This window comes from Phascolarctos cinereus, unplaced genomic scaffold (genome assembly GCF_003287225.1).
Source record: "Phascolarctos cinereus isolate Bilbo 61053 unplaced genomic scaffold, phaCin_HiC Scaffold_3;HRSCAF=262, whole genome shotgun sequence".
NCBI lineage: Eukaryota > Metazoa > Chordata > Mammalia > Diprotodontia > Phascolarctidae > Phascolarctos > Phascolarctos cinereus.
In genome coordinates, this window is record NW_027555736.1 from 107,668,893 (window position 1) to 107,683,723 (window position 14,831).

Consider the following 14,831-nt stretch of genomic DNA (forward strand, 5'->3'; position numbering starts at 1 on the left):
CAAATGAATATATGACCTGAATATTGAAGGTCATGATCTTAAAAAATTAGAAGAGAACCACAAGAAATAGCTTTTATGGCTGTGATTAAGGAGTATATTGTTAATAAGGGATAGAAGCAATCACAAAAGATAAAATACATAATTTGATTTGATTACATAAATTTGAAAATCTTTTGCACAAAGTGAACAAAACTGTAACAAGCAGAGAAATGGTATATTGGGAGGGAAACGTTGGCATCAAGCATCTGATAAGGGTTTGATATCCAAGATACATAAGCATCTAATAGAAATGTCAAACCAAATGGTATTCCCCAAAAGACTGCTGGTCAAAGGATATAAACCAACAGAATCACAAACTCTTAATGATCATATGAAATATTGCTCCAAATCACTAATAAGAGAATTGCAAATCAAAACAACCCTTTAGGTTTCGGCTACACCCAGCAAATTAATACAGATGATGAAAATGGGATAGTTAATGATAATACACTGTTGATAGAGTGGCCAATTGGTCCAACAATTCTGGAAATCAATTTGGAATTATGCTAAGAAAGTAACTAAAATGTCAATACATTTAACCCAGAGATTTGGAGGGGAAGGAGAAAGCTTTTATTAAGTGCACTATGCTAAGCACTTTATAAATACTTTCTTCAATCCCCACAATTCTGGGAGGTAGGTGTTATTATTATCCTCATTTTACAGCTGAGGAAACTGAGGCAGACAATGGTCATATATACGTTATACATACATTGGGGTATATGCCCACTGCTAGACATATACTCCAAGGAAATCAATGACAAAAATGAAGGCACTACATACACCAAATATTAAGAACAGCACTTTTTTGTAGTAGCAAAGAACTGGAAATAAAATAAATACCCTTTGTTTAGAGAATGGCTAAAGAAGATATGATACATGACTGTAATGGAGTATTACTGTATTAAAGGATATGATGAATATAACATTAGGGAAGTAAGGAAGTCTCATCTGACCTCACGCAAAGTAAAGCAGAACTAAGTCATATAAATGAAATGGGCCAAACAACAAAACAGAACAAAACAACAACAAAAAATAACCACAAAATTAAAATGAATCTGTGAAATTATAATGACCAAATTTGGTTCCAAATAAGAAATGTGAGAAGGCATCACCCTTCTACTTACAAAGGTGGGAGACTATGAGTGTGGAATGTCAGACTATATATAGTGACTTTTTCAATGTGTTTGTTAGTTTTGATGAACTGATTTTTTTCTTCTTTTTTGTTACAAGAGATGTCTCCCTGGGAGGGAAAAGGGGGAGATATATTAGGAAATTTAGTGATATAAAAACAAAATATACCAACAAAATGTATTTTAAAATAAACTTTATGCTGAAGGGAGACAGGAAGTTACCTGTAAGCAGGAAAGCAGGCAGCCCTGTCTGTGTTGTGGCTGGCTCATCACAATGACAGCTTAATGGCATAAGGGCAAGAGAAGAAAATGGCAGCAATATCTAAATTAGTAACATTCCTGACATAGAGCAACTCATAGCTGGGCTAACGGTGACTATCAGAAGGCTTCCAAACAGTGCCACAGGCTATACAGCCTAAAGGCAACTAATCTTCCCACATCCAGCCATTCCTACACAACTGAGAGGTAACAAAGAGAAACAATATAAAGCAAATTAGCACCATAAATAACTCAAGATGGGGCCTGGATCACAGAGAAAGTAGCAGAGCAAAAAGAAAACCACTTATCTCTGAGACTAAGAGGCAGCCACCCTCACCAGTACCAGAAATAACAAGTGGGGGGGGGGGTGTTAACAATAGGCCTTCACCAATTATTCAGAATAAAAATCTTGATTCAATGGTATCATGATCTGGTACAGGCCCTACCTACCTCAACACTATTCCAGAGAATAAGAAGAGCTAGAAGTGAGAGCCATTATACATTTCAGTACTTCAAGGATATATCATTTCCCTCCTTTACACCTTAATCATCTCTAACAGATGTTGCATCCAAGAAACCCTTTAGTACCTCAGTTGCCAGTCTTCCGATAATGAGCCCCTCCAAACTTAGCGAGGCTGGTCCTTTGACAAGCTGTTACTGGGACTGTCTTTGGAACCTTTCCAGGTTGGCAGAATAGGCTAGGGCTTGAATTCTCTGGCACAGCCTTCCAGAACTCAGGATCACCCCTACCCCACAATGAGCCACTAAAGAACTTTTGAGGAAAAAGTTCAATAATAATCACAGCTATTTGCATAGCACGTTTGTTTCCAAAGCACACTGCATATCCATTATCTTACTGTCTTCCAATCAATCCTGTGAATAGACAGTATCATTATCCCAATTTTACAGAGGAAAGAACAGAATCTCTGAGAAATTAAGTGAATGGTCGGGTCACAGTGCCAGCAAGTGACAGAGCCAAGCCTAACTACCCTGGTAGCCTTTCTTTCAAACCAGAATGTACTTCTGAGTTTTCCCTTCACTTGGTGAAGACTATTCCCCTGAAGCTGTCTCAGCAGCTCAGCCCTTTGAATCAAATCTGCTTTGACATTCCAATCACCTTTAGGTCAGATGTCACCCAGGTATACTAAAGGTGGCTCAGGTTATCTGGATAACTGACTTGGACAAGGTGTGCTGACCAAGACTTTCTTTTCTTTCATGTCTAATTGAAACATTTGTGGAACTCATGATAAGAGCAGGTTTTGGTTCCTCTTCACACATCAATTCTACCTGTTCTCTTCCCTTTCCTCCCCTTTCCCCTACCAAAAGCAATAAATGGTATCTGCAGTAGATAAGGATGGGTATACAAAGTTAATCTTCCCCCTTCATTGTAACCAAAAGAAAGTGAATAGGCAAAAATATGTACTAAGTGCAAAGGAAGTTTAAGGATAACCATCAATGAGCATTTATTAAGCACATACTATGTGCTAAGCACTGTCATAAATAAGTAAAATTGTTTCATCTAAATTCATTTTAAAATGAGAAAATTTCAGGGAACAGTAGTTACTATATAGTTTGGGGATTCTTACAGTGGAACTTTTATTAAATAACTTAAGGAGTCTAATCATTTATCAAAGCTGATAAAAACAATTAGCTAGGTTTTATAATGGCCAAAAATAAAAATCTTCTCCAACATAATCTACACAAGCACTACAGAGTTTTTTACCTAGACAATTCAGCCTTGACCAGAATTCCCTAACAATGTCTTCAAACATGGAAATTCTAAAAGGGTATTCCTGTTCAGGTATGAGATGGATGAAATAACTTCTGAGATTCCTTCTAACTCTGAGAATTATAATGGCTCTGTTAAGATCAATATTAATTTATAGAACCATAGACTATGTCCCAAACTGATGCCTCATAAGCCTACCTACCCAATTCCTCTTTAGCACAGAATGAAGCATGAGTGGAAAAGACCTACTACAAAAATGCTGGCAGAATAAGGATACAATCACATGTAGTAGAGAAAGCCATTAGCATACTCTCTAGTCTGGGGGACCCCAGAATAGCACTCCAAACTTCCTCCCATATACAGACTTTAGGTCAAACTGAGGTAGCAAAAGAGCAGGTGACCTTTCTGAAGGCCTAAATATCTTTATTTTCATGATGACTACCAGTCTTACTCCTCTGATATTTTGCCCAAATCTGTAATTCTCCAACAGCTGAAGGCCAACTGTCTGACACCTTGCTGAGTAGTCACAAACCACTTCCTCCAGCACCTTGGCATTTCCTAAGCTTCTCTAGTCAAAACCCATCTGACCTAAGCTGGCCCTACTTCTCTTAGGAGAATAAACAGATTTTCAGATGAGGCGGAGAGATGGCCTTTCCATTCATAACTGGAGGCTAAGCAAGCTTCAAAGCAACAGATTTTTTTTCTCTAAATTGAACATGGGGATATCAGGGAAACTTTTGAGACAAAATTTTCACCCTCAAGTATAATCCCTAGAGGAAGAAATATATCATACAATAGAAAGAGCAATAGCTCCAAGATAAGAGAACAATGAGAAGGTCGTGTTGTTCCTTACACCCTCACACAAGAAGCTATCTGTCAGTACACCCTATCCTGCTCAGCCAGGTGTGGTAAAACAGCTTCTACCTCTGAAATCAAAAGGCTGAAGAGTTTTAAGGAAAAAAAAAAGGACCAAAAATGGATTTCAGACTCTATTCACCTCTGTAAGTAAGTTCTGTGGGCTACTACATTTCTCTTCAACTTTTCATTAGGGATAACGAATCATGCAATTCTTCTCCCAACTGGACCACTAATAAAGAAAATAATAAATATATCAATCTCACAAAACAGGGCTTCCATTTTTTCCCCCAATTAGAACAGAAATTCTAGGTAGAAGCTTAAATAAGGGAAGCAGAAAAGAAGACTGTGAATGAACAGCGTTGTGAAAACCATGAATATTTTTTATAGTATACTAGCACATGCTGCTGATCTGGGAAAATATGTAATAAACAGAATTACAACATAAGATCCATGATGTTTAATAGTTAAAGACCAAAACAGACATAACTTCTCACTCTAGAAGCTGCCTTCTGAAACCACAAACATTCTTACAATGTTTTAACCTTTATTTTTATCTACTTCCAAAACAAACACCTGAGATCTTGAACCAACACCTGGCCTTAGACTGACAATGTCACCAATTTGTATACCTACAAGAGAATCTAGTTTCCCACCAAATAAACTACGGAAAGAGAAAAATCAAAACTAGCTCACTCAAAGCTAGGTTATGTTCCTAAATAGTAAGTTTAATAATTACCTATCAAACACCCATTAGGTGCTAGGCACTGTGCTAAGTACCAGAGATTCAAAGACTAAAGTCTCTGCTTTCAAGCACCTTTCATTCTCCTGGAGGGGAAACAACACAGGTAAATATAAAATACACACAAAATAAAACCCAAAGTCATTTCAGAGAAGTAAGAAGCACTAACAACGGAGGGAAGTAAAAGCCTCTTGCAGGAGGTGCCACTTGAACCAAGCTACGGATTTTCAGAGAAATAAGGAGGAAGAGCATTCCAGGCATAGGGGACAAACTTGACAAAGGAGACAGAAGACTGAACATCATGCACAGGGATCATCAAGTAGACTAGCCAGGCTGAAAATTAAACTGCCATCAGGTAGAGTAAAATCAGTCTAAGAAAGAAAGGTTGGCACCAGCTTGTAAAGGGTTTGAAATGCCAAATAGTGGAGTTTGCTTTTTATCCTTGATACAACAGGAAGTCACTGATGCTCAGTGTTTGGTGTCATCATGGATATTCAGGATCATCAATTTGGTAGCTATATGAAAGATGGATTCAAAGTGAGGAACTAGAAAGGAGACGAATTAGGCAACCACTGCAATAATCTAGGCAAGGAATGATGAGAGACTTAACTAAAGTGGTGATTGCGGTAGTGGGGGAAAAGACAGGTGGGAAATGTTGTGGAGGTAGGATCAATAAGACTTGGCAATTAATTGGCTATTTGAGGGTTGGGGTAGGGAAGAGGGGTAAAGGAGAGGGAAGAGTTCAATATGATCCTTGTAAACCTGGGTGAACTGGAAGAAGTATGGTGCCCTGGACAAAGCAGGAAAGTTAACAGGAAGAGTGGGTTTAGGAGGAAAGCCAATCAGTTCTGAATTTGATTGTCTATGGGACATCTAGGAGCTGTTAAGGAGGAAGCTTGTAAGGTGGGATTGGAGTTCAGAAGAGAGGTTAAGGGCTGAATATGTAGATTTGGGAGTCACCTGCAGAGATGACAGTTGATACCTGATGATATCACCAAGAGAGGGCGTGGGGACAGATAAAGGACCAAGACAAAGTCTTGGGATACACACATATCTAGAGAACTGGACGTGGATGACAATCCTGCAAGACTGAGGAGAGGTCAGACAAGTAGGAGGAAAGAATAAGTAAAAAATAAAGATTTATGAATATGTGCCTGAGCTGCTAAGCACTGAAAATGTAAACAACAAAAAAATAAGAAAGTCCTTACCTTCTGCTGGGAGTGAGGAAAACCACAAGAGAACAGGGTCATAAAAACTTAGGAATATTTAGGAGTTTCCAAAAGGCAGTCTAATATTCATCACGTCTCGTATTCCAAAGTTTTATATGCTTATTTGTACGTCTCTTGGTCATTTCCATACCTCTTAAGCCTGCTACACAATGTTAAGGCCAGTCTTTGCTCCACCTAGTGGAACTGCTGAAGATGGCCACAGCGAGAAAAACTCAGCTTTGGCAGGCTGAATGTCACTATTCAGACAAGTGACTGGGACCCAACTTCTCTATTCACTATCCTTTACAAGTCAACGTCCCCTGGGTACTTGTAGAGGATACAGAGAGGTGTTACAGAAAAGAGGTACAATAAGATCAATGACTCCAAGTGGCACCCACAAACAGTGACTCAAGGACCCGAGAATGACCCCACATAGACAGCATCACAACATGGTCCAGGGGAAGAGTGTGGAGGGGAGAATAACTAGAAAGCACTTCCTGGAAACCTATAAGAAGCATGGAGAAGAGTCACTATTAGTCCTGTGAAAGTTGAGAAGATGCCGGGATTTTGAAAAATGACCAACACTATATGCTTACAGTTGCTGAGAAACATCTACCCCTAGTATATGCGAAATGAGGATTCTCTGCTAAAAGCAGATACTCCCCAAGCTAGCACTTTGGGGTCATTGAGATCCAGGAAAGCCCCTGGGGTTGGAAAATCTGAAAACATCCAAAAGTGTCTTTGAACTTAGTATGTTATGATAGGTCAGTATGACAGTGCAGAAAGAAATAAAAATAACTAGATCATTCTTTAGTTAGGATAAACTAGTCCCCAGGAGCAAAGAGAACAGAGAAGAGAAAATCATTAGCCAGTAGGTTTACCAAGGTAAGGAAACAGGAAAAAGAAAAACATTTTTCCCCATTAAGAAAAAAATACCAATGGATTTTCCTGGAAATGAGGACATAAAAGAAAAATCCGACAAAATTTACTTAGAAGGGAGAAAATGAAAGATAACTTGCTAATCAAACTTTTTAAATTTTTTAAAGATTAAATTAAATTAAGTTCCTTAAGTCAATATTGAACCATCTAACTCAGTGTTCAGAATAAAATTCCTTCCACTTTACAGCAAAGTTTAAAAGTGGGTTTTGTTCAGAGCTAAAATGGTCACTGTTAGCTGACAAAATGTTGACTGGTGGCAAATATCACCAAATCCAAGAGTAAACTAAATTCAGAATAACTAAAGACATTTAACAATCTCATGGGAAACCTGTTGGTCACAGTGGTTTGTCTGTCCTAAGACAAGAGATAGGGGGTGGAATCAAGATGTCAGAAATCATTAAAGGCAGTATAACTGAAAGTTCTCTCTGAACTAGAATGAAGGCAGTAAGCATCCCACACACAAGGATACCCCTATGAGAGATTACTAAATTGACAAATATTAGAGAAAAACTTGGCCTCTAGGCTACAAAACAGAATCAAATCAAGTGAATTAAGTCACTTTTATTGTCTCAGATGTCAGTTTTTCTGAGCTGAGAATTGGAAATGCTACCAGTCTACCACCCAGGAACACTGCAAACAAAAATGAGCCAGCTGGCCATTATTCTTAGGCCCCTCCATGAAAAGGTTCATGCAAATACAAGGTGATGATTTTAGATAACTACTAACTTTGGTATATGGAATGAAGTGAGAGAGTAAAGAGAATAGACTAGAATTTTATCTGGATGCTTCACAACTCAGCTCTTTGAAAGAGCACACCAAAGGGGGAAGAGTTACCCCACTGACAATACAACACACAAGAAACAGAAATGGAATCACTATTTAGGAACTGCAAGATAAACAAGCACAGACTGTGCTGTGAGGCAGGAGAGAAGAAAGAATAGGAGATACTTTCGTCACTCATCCAAAACAAAGGTCTGATTTGACAGAGGGAAAAATTAGAAGCAGTCACTCCAAAAATGAGGTCTCAGATACTTATTAGGTCACTACTATGAAGCAACAGGAAATACTACTAAAACATTCCTTAATTTACATCAGGGAAGCTAAGTGCACAATTTTAAATAACAGGAAAGTAAAAATTAGAAATATCCTTACAGTAACTGAGCTGGAGAAGACAAAATGCCAAAGAGAAAAGTCAACTGCTTATTCTTCATAGATTCAAAGAAATCATGCATCTGAGCCACAGGCAACTGTTGGGAGAACTGGACCTACAGTCACAGGCAACCAGGCAGGTTATGCTATAATGACCAATTTTTCTGAGGGTGGAACAGAGAAAATAACTGTTCTAGGGCAGAGCTGATAATGAGGAAACAAGTCTTCTAATACTGTTCATGTTTCTGATACTGAATTTGCAAACAAGGATTATATCTGACAAGAACACATAAGGCAGGAGGCAATGAGATGCCCATACCATTTAACAATGATGCAACCCGTACAGTGAGTCCTCAACTTGGACAGTCAGCTGGAGGTCACTTGTTAAAAAGGACAAAGAGTTCCAGAAATTTGTCTCTGCCAAAATGATCTTTGAGGCATTTTTTTCTAGTTTACTGATTTCTAAAAAAAAAAAAAACCCAAACAAACTAAAAATCCCTCAGCATTCAAAATCAACTAGATTGTGATGTATTCAGTTAATAATTATTGAGCACCTTTCATTCCAAAGGTTACAACTAAAAACACAGAGTCTTGGATATAGATATTTAAAACTGGACTGCAAGGTTACAGTGACATACATACAGAGAGGGACTTGGCTGGGGAGAAGGGGGAATAAAGAGACTACCGCTACACAAACTCAGTCTTTTCTAGGGTGGAACTTCATGAAGCTACTAATAATTACTGGACAGAAACCAAAATCCATCCATTTCAAACAAAGTACAAGGGCTTGTCTATCCCAAAACAACTTCTGAAATTGTCAGGAACATGCTAAGACAGCTGCCTGGATCACCACAACCAAGATGCAGACAGATATGAGACTAGCAGTACTCTTGCTACCTGATCCATAACGTCAGGAGGAGGAGCTTTATCTCACCTTAAAGTTAAAGCTAAAAAGTGCAGAACCTACTCCAGGTCCACTGGCTCCCACTATCAATTTGCAAAAAAGAAAAAACAAGACACCATCTAGAGAGATAACCAATGGGTAGCAACAGAGTTCCTGATACCTTGTCTCATAGAGACCCAAAAGCAACCCCCAAATCAACTCTCTGAAAACTTTAACTAAGGTATCAGGAACTAAATTTTAGAAATTTAGAAATTATTTTGTTATTAGGAACTAAATTTTAGAAAATTTCAGGAAAAAAAAACAATGTAAAAGTAAAATTCTTTGGCCTTCTTTTGTATTGGTATAGGCAGGGTCACTCCAATAATCAGGGCCCTCCCTTCACCTTGATTCTCTCATAGATCTCAAAATTCTCTTGCTCCTCCATACTGTTGAAATAATTAAGATTTAACTTTTCTAGATTTAGTAGGGTATGACACTTCTATTGTCGGTTCATAATGGAAACAACCAAGCAATAATATTAAGACAGTCTAAGTGTTAATTGGACAAAAATCAAATTTGAATTGAAGGGATGAAAGTACAAAAAAGTTGGCTTCTCCGATCTCTTCACCCATTTAACAATGTATTTCAAACATTTATTAAGGACCTACTTCATGGAGAGCACTGTGGTCTGTACTAGAGGAGATACACAGACAGAAAATGAGGAAGAGGAAAGAAAAGAAAAAGCCCAGTCCAAGTAAACATGTATTTGAATGTACCTAAAAGAAGTAGGCAAAGAACTGGAATCTCCTATTCTACAGTCTTGACCATGACACTTCATGGACAAGAGTTAAACCAAGGTTTGCCATTATGTTCTTTGTGTATAAGCTTCCAAAAAAAGAAAGGGAAGATAATAGAAAGTGAAGAAAGCAGTCTAGCACACATTGTAACAAACGTAAAGGACAGAAAGTATGATTCCCCCTGTTGCTCCCCACCCCATCTGGCACCAGTAGCACCCCTCCCATCAGTTTCGCAATGCCATCCCCAGTTGAAATCAGAACCAACAGCTTCTCTCCTGGGAAAGCAAAGAAGTCACCAAGCAAGAAAAGCCAGGGCACCCCACTCGCCAGTTTTAGTATTTCCCTCTCCCCAAAAAACCCTACAGCACCAGCAGCTCTGCCCTGAGAGCCTTATGCCAAATGGAAATGCAGCAATCCTTTTCCACAACCCAAAGTTGCTACCCAGAGTTCTTGCTACCTAAAGGGCTCAACCTGCCTACCCTCCAAGGATTCTTCACCTCCAAGCTAGCTCACATGCCAGCCACAGCCACTCATGACCAAGTACTGTATGCTATACTACCTGTAAGAACAGGACTTATATCTCCTCCAGGGACCTCCTCTCACTTAATAAAGCACCAGTGCGCCTTCAGAGTCTTTACCACTCGGTGGTCTGGCACCAATGCATCTTTGGGTAGGATCTCTTATGAACAGCATAGGGAGTATTGGTGTCACAGGAACCGGATTCAGATCCTGGCAGTGGCCCTTACTACCAGTGTGGTGACCTCGGCCAAGTCACTTAATCTCCTTAGGCCTCAGTTTCTCATCCGTTAAATAAGGATACTAAGACGAGGTAAGAGATAGACCAGGGTATGACTTAGATGACTTCTAAGGAGGAATTCCCTTCCAACTCTAAATCTATAGTCCCAGAAACCCCTCCCCCCACCCTTGGGCTGGTGCTCCACTTAGAATTCAAACCCTACCTTTTCAGAGCCCCTTCCCGAAAGCCTGGCATTAATGTCCCACCTCAGGGGGTGCCCCTTAGGGTCCCTTCCTCCAGTATGGCGCTGCTCTCTCCCCCCAGCACCAGTTTTCTCAAAGGCTCCCGTCCGCTGCAACCACAGCTTCTTCAGGACCTCCCGGGTCCTTGAAGCCCACCCTCCGGGCACACATACCCAATACCCTCTTCGAACCTCCTCCCCTAGGAGCACCCCCTTAGGATGCCCTTTCTCTCGTCCTACTGCCTTCCCAAGCACCCCCAGACCCCGCTCAGGACCCCTCTCTTCCCTCGTCACGGCGCCCATCTCCGCTCTCCCACTGTGGTCCTGTGGTCCCCCTCCCCTCTGGACCCCCTTCCCTTACCTGAGGGGGTTCGGCCCTGGCTGACAGGGGGGGTGGGCAGCGCCTGGAGGAGCAGGAGCGCCATGCCGCCCAGGAACCTTCTCCTCTCCATCACCCTCCGGCTCCGGCTCCTGCTCCTCCACCGCCGCCACAGCCTCCCTCCTCCTCTTCCTCCTCCTTCTCCTCCTCCTCTTCCCCTTTCTTCCTTCTTCCCTGCTCCTCTTCCTGTTTCGTTCTCATCCCCCGCCCCAACTTCCGGCTCCGCCCCGCTTCACTGAGAGTACCGCCCCCAGGCCTGGGCCCACCCAGGCGTGGAGACGCCTAGCCCTTCCAACCTTCGGCTTGGGTCCCATACTCTTCCAGCATTGATCCCCACGCCTGTCCATCAAAGCGGAACCGCCTACAAGAACAGCCATCTGGAGACCATCGGCCAACGAAAAGTAGGGGCAAGCCGGACTACATCGGACGCGACAGGAGCAATTGAAAGGCCTCTCCCATTCCCAGAGGGTGGCGGAAGAAGACCAGAAGGGGCAGGGCCATTGTAAGAGGCAGCCCTATTGGGTGTGGCGGAAGTGTTTGATCTCCTCTCCCCCCATATTAGATGAGAATCAAAAAAAAATTTTAATTCAAAGTAACTGACCCAACCATTCTGGAGAGTAATTCGGAACTATGCCCAAAGGGCTATAAAACTGTGCATACTCTTTAATCCAGCAATAGCACTTCTAGGTCTGTATCCCAAAGAGATCATAAAAAAGGGAAAAGGACCCACATGTACAAAAATATTTATAGCAGATCTTTTTGTGGTGGCAAAGAATTAGAAATTGAGAAGATGCCTATCACTTGGGGAATGGCTGAACAAGTTGTGGTATATGAATGTAATGTAATGCTATTGTGATGTAAGAAATGATGAGCATGCAGATTTCAGGAAAACCTGGAAAGACTTGTATGGTCTGATGCTGAGTGAAATCAGCAGAACTGATGAGGTTGGGATCTGGACCCCAGAAAGGAAAAACACTGGACTTTCCCACATAGCCAAATCTCTGGCATTTGCCTGACACCATAATCCCATCAACTGGCCTTTCATTGTGGCTACACCCAATCTCCCAATTCTCTGTTGCCTTTAACCTAGCCTAGTTTTCTATTGTCTTACCTCCCTATGGCCAGTTCCCACCTTTAATCCTATCTAAACTCCATTCTGCCTTGGCCACCTGGTCCAGGTCCCTGGCATTCTATTACCTCAGTCCTTGCTGACTGCTTGGCCACTCCTAGATCCCTTTCTGTCTTTCTGCATATAAGGTCCATCTTGTCTCTATTAAGGTGCTGAGATTCTTATAATCTAGCCTATAGCTCACTAACATTCAGACTCCTTAAGAATCTGCCTAATATGACAGATGTCCTAATAAATCTTGTCTTTGGCTAAAAGAAAGCTTGGATTGAATTCTTTCAGACAGGACACGCTTGTTGTGATTTTGGGGTCCCAGCACCCCTAAACTCCTAAATCTCAACAAAACCAGGAAAACATTGTACATAGTAACAGCCACACTGTTGGACTGACCTTGAAAGACTTAGTTCTTCTCAGCAATACAATGATCTAAGACAACTCCAAAAGACACACAATGGAAAATGCTATCCACATGCAGAAAACCTGGAAAGACTTGCATGAATTGATGCTGAGTGAAGTGAACAGAACCAGGAGAACATTATACACAGTAACAGCAACATTGTGCAATGATCATCTATGATAGACTTAGCTCTTCCCAGCAATACAATGATCTAAGACAATTCTAAAAGACTCATGATGGAAAATGCTATGCGCATTCAGAGAAAGAACTATGGAGTCTGAATGCAGATTGAAGCATACTATTTCACTTTTGTTTTGTTTTGTTTTTTCCTTCTTGTGTTTTTCCCTTTTGTTCTGATTCTTCTTTCACAACATGACTTATATGTGAAAATATGTTTAACATGACTGTACATGTATAATCAATATCAGATTGCTTGCTGTCCTGGGGAGAGGGAAGGGAAGGGAGAGAGGGAGAAAAATTTGGAACTCAAAATCTTACAAAAATGAATGTTGAAAACTATCTTGACATATAATTGCAAAAAATTAAATACTATTAAATGCTAAAAAAAATTTAAGTAACTTTAAATTTCCCTTCATTTTACAGACAAAAAAATGGAGCCCTGAAAAAGGGAAGTGATTTGCCTAAGGTCTCACAGTCATTTAAAATGGCAGAGCCAGTACTAGAATTGAAGGATCTTTCCACTAACCTCAAACATGCACAGGAGGGTCTCAGAAAAGATGCTGTCAAAGGGGGTCAGGTTTCCTTCTCATGGAATCTGAGTTAAAAGGACTTCAGATGTCATCTAATCCAACCTACTTCTGAAATTTGATTTCCTTCTATAATATGTAATAGCTCTCGTTTCTCACTGAGGACCTGAATTGCTGGGAATTGACTACTACCTCACTGTAGGGCTGGTCTAATTATTTAGAAGCTCTTTCTTATGCTAAGTCAGAATCTATCTCATATAACTTCTGCTTTAGTCCTACATTTGTCTTCTAGATCCATATACAATAAGCCCAATCCCATCTTTCCCATGAGCAGTTATGCCAAGGCAGAATAAACAGCTTTCTCCTCTGCAGGAATGAAGTTCTGCCTAGGCTCAGAAATTTCCAGGCAGAGTTCAGCTCTAAAACATCCTGCTTTCCCCAGCTGAAAAAGTATCAACAGTGCTGCTTCTCCAACTTCCAGTTTCTTAGAAATACATTTACCAGCCCCACAAATCATGCTCTCTGGGAGCAGGGTCCAGCAAGCTGGGTCCTGGCTCATTTCACGACAGGGGGACCCTGTTCTGTCCTGGTGGGGTTAATTAATCCTCCTAACAAAGGACTAGCTGTAAACATCATTAGGAAGCCAGAAAATAAATAGCCAATTTAGCCAGGCAGTTTGGTTTGGCAAACATTTTGCACTAATTGGATTTGGCAGGGATCCCACCGTCCCCCTCCTCCCAGCCCCCCACCCCCCAGAGGTCTCTTGGAAGGGAGTCTTATCCAGATGATCTAGGATAGGACAAGACAGGACAAGCATAAAAACAGTTTAATAGGTTTAGCCAGAACTTTTCTGGGGGAAATTTCCCATTGTACTACATAATACTTTATATAATATTTAGAAAACTTGGGTTCAAACTCCAGCTTTGCCACTTCATAGGTTTTTGGTTTTTTTTTTAAAGTAGGTCACTTTACTGCTTTAAGCAAGTTTTCTTACCTGTAAAGTCAAGGTAACAACTACCTACCTATTTTAAGGATCAAAGGAAATGATGCATATCAAGTGCTGTATGAATTTTATGAAGTCCCAGATAGATATTTATATATGTATTATATGTTTATGTATTATATATTACAATTTTATATTATATATATTTGCAAGCTTTGAGTATAGGAGCAAGAGTAATCTCGGGGTATGAGCAGGGACTAGAGCAGAAATACCTGCTGCTAGTAGAGAGAACTGGGGAAGGGCTATGGTTTAGGAAAGATATCTGGAAATAAAGGATCACCTCCTGGGATCAGAATTAATATGAAGCAAGGTGCTGGCAAGAGCCCATTATGATGGCTTGAAGCTATGCCTATCTTTCTATTCCTACATCTGCTAAAAACCAAAACCCCAGCTTAGTCAATGCTTCACTCTCTGGGATGTTGAGGGTGGGGAAAGGAAAAAGTGGGAGGCTCCAAGAACCCACCCAAGGCTCTTTCCCTTTACTCTTTCTAACGATATCAGATGCAAAGGCTC

General features: G+C 40.6%; 1 protein-coding gene across 1 annotated transcript in view; it reads right to left on the reverse strand.

Moving 5' to 3' along the window:
* Window positions 1–11,277, reverse strand: part of BORCS7 (BLOC-1 related complex subunit 7) — a 115,771-nt gene extending 104,494 nt beyond the window's left edge. The window contains exon 1 of the mRNA XM_020967631.2: window positions 11,068–11,277. The gene's annotated coding sequence lies outside the window, so the exon portion shown is untranslated. The remainder of the gene's footprint in view (window positions 1–11,067) is intronic.
* Window positions 11,278–14,831: the final 3,554 nt, after the last annotated feature.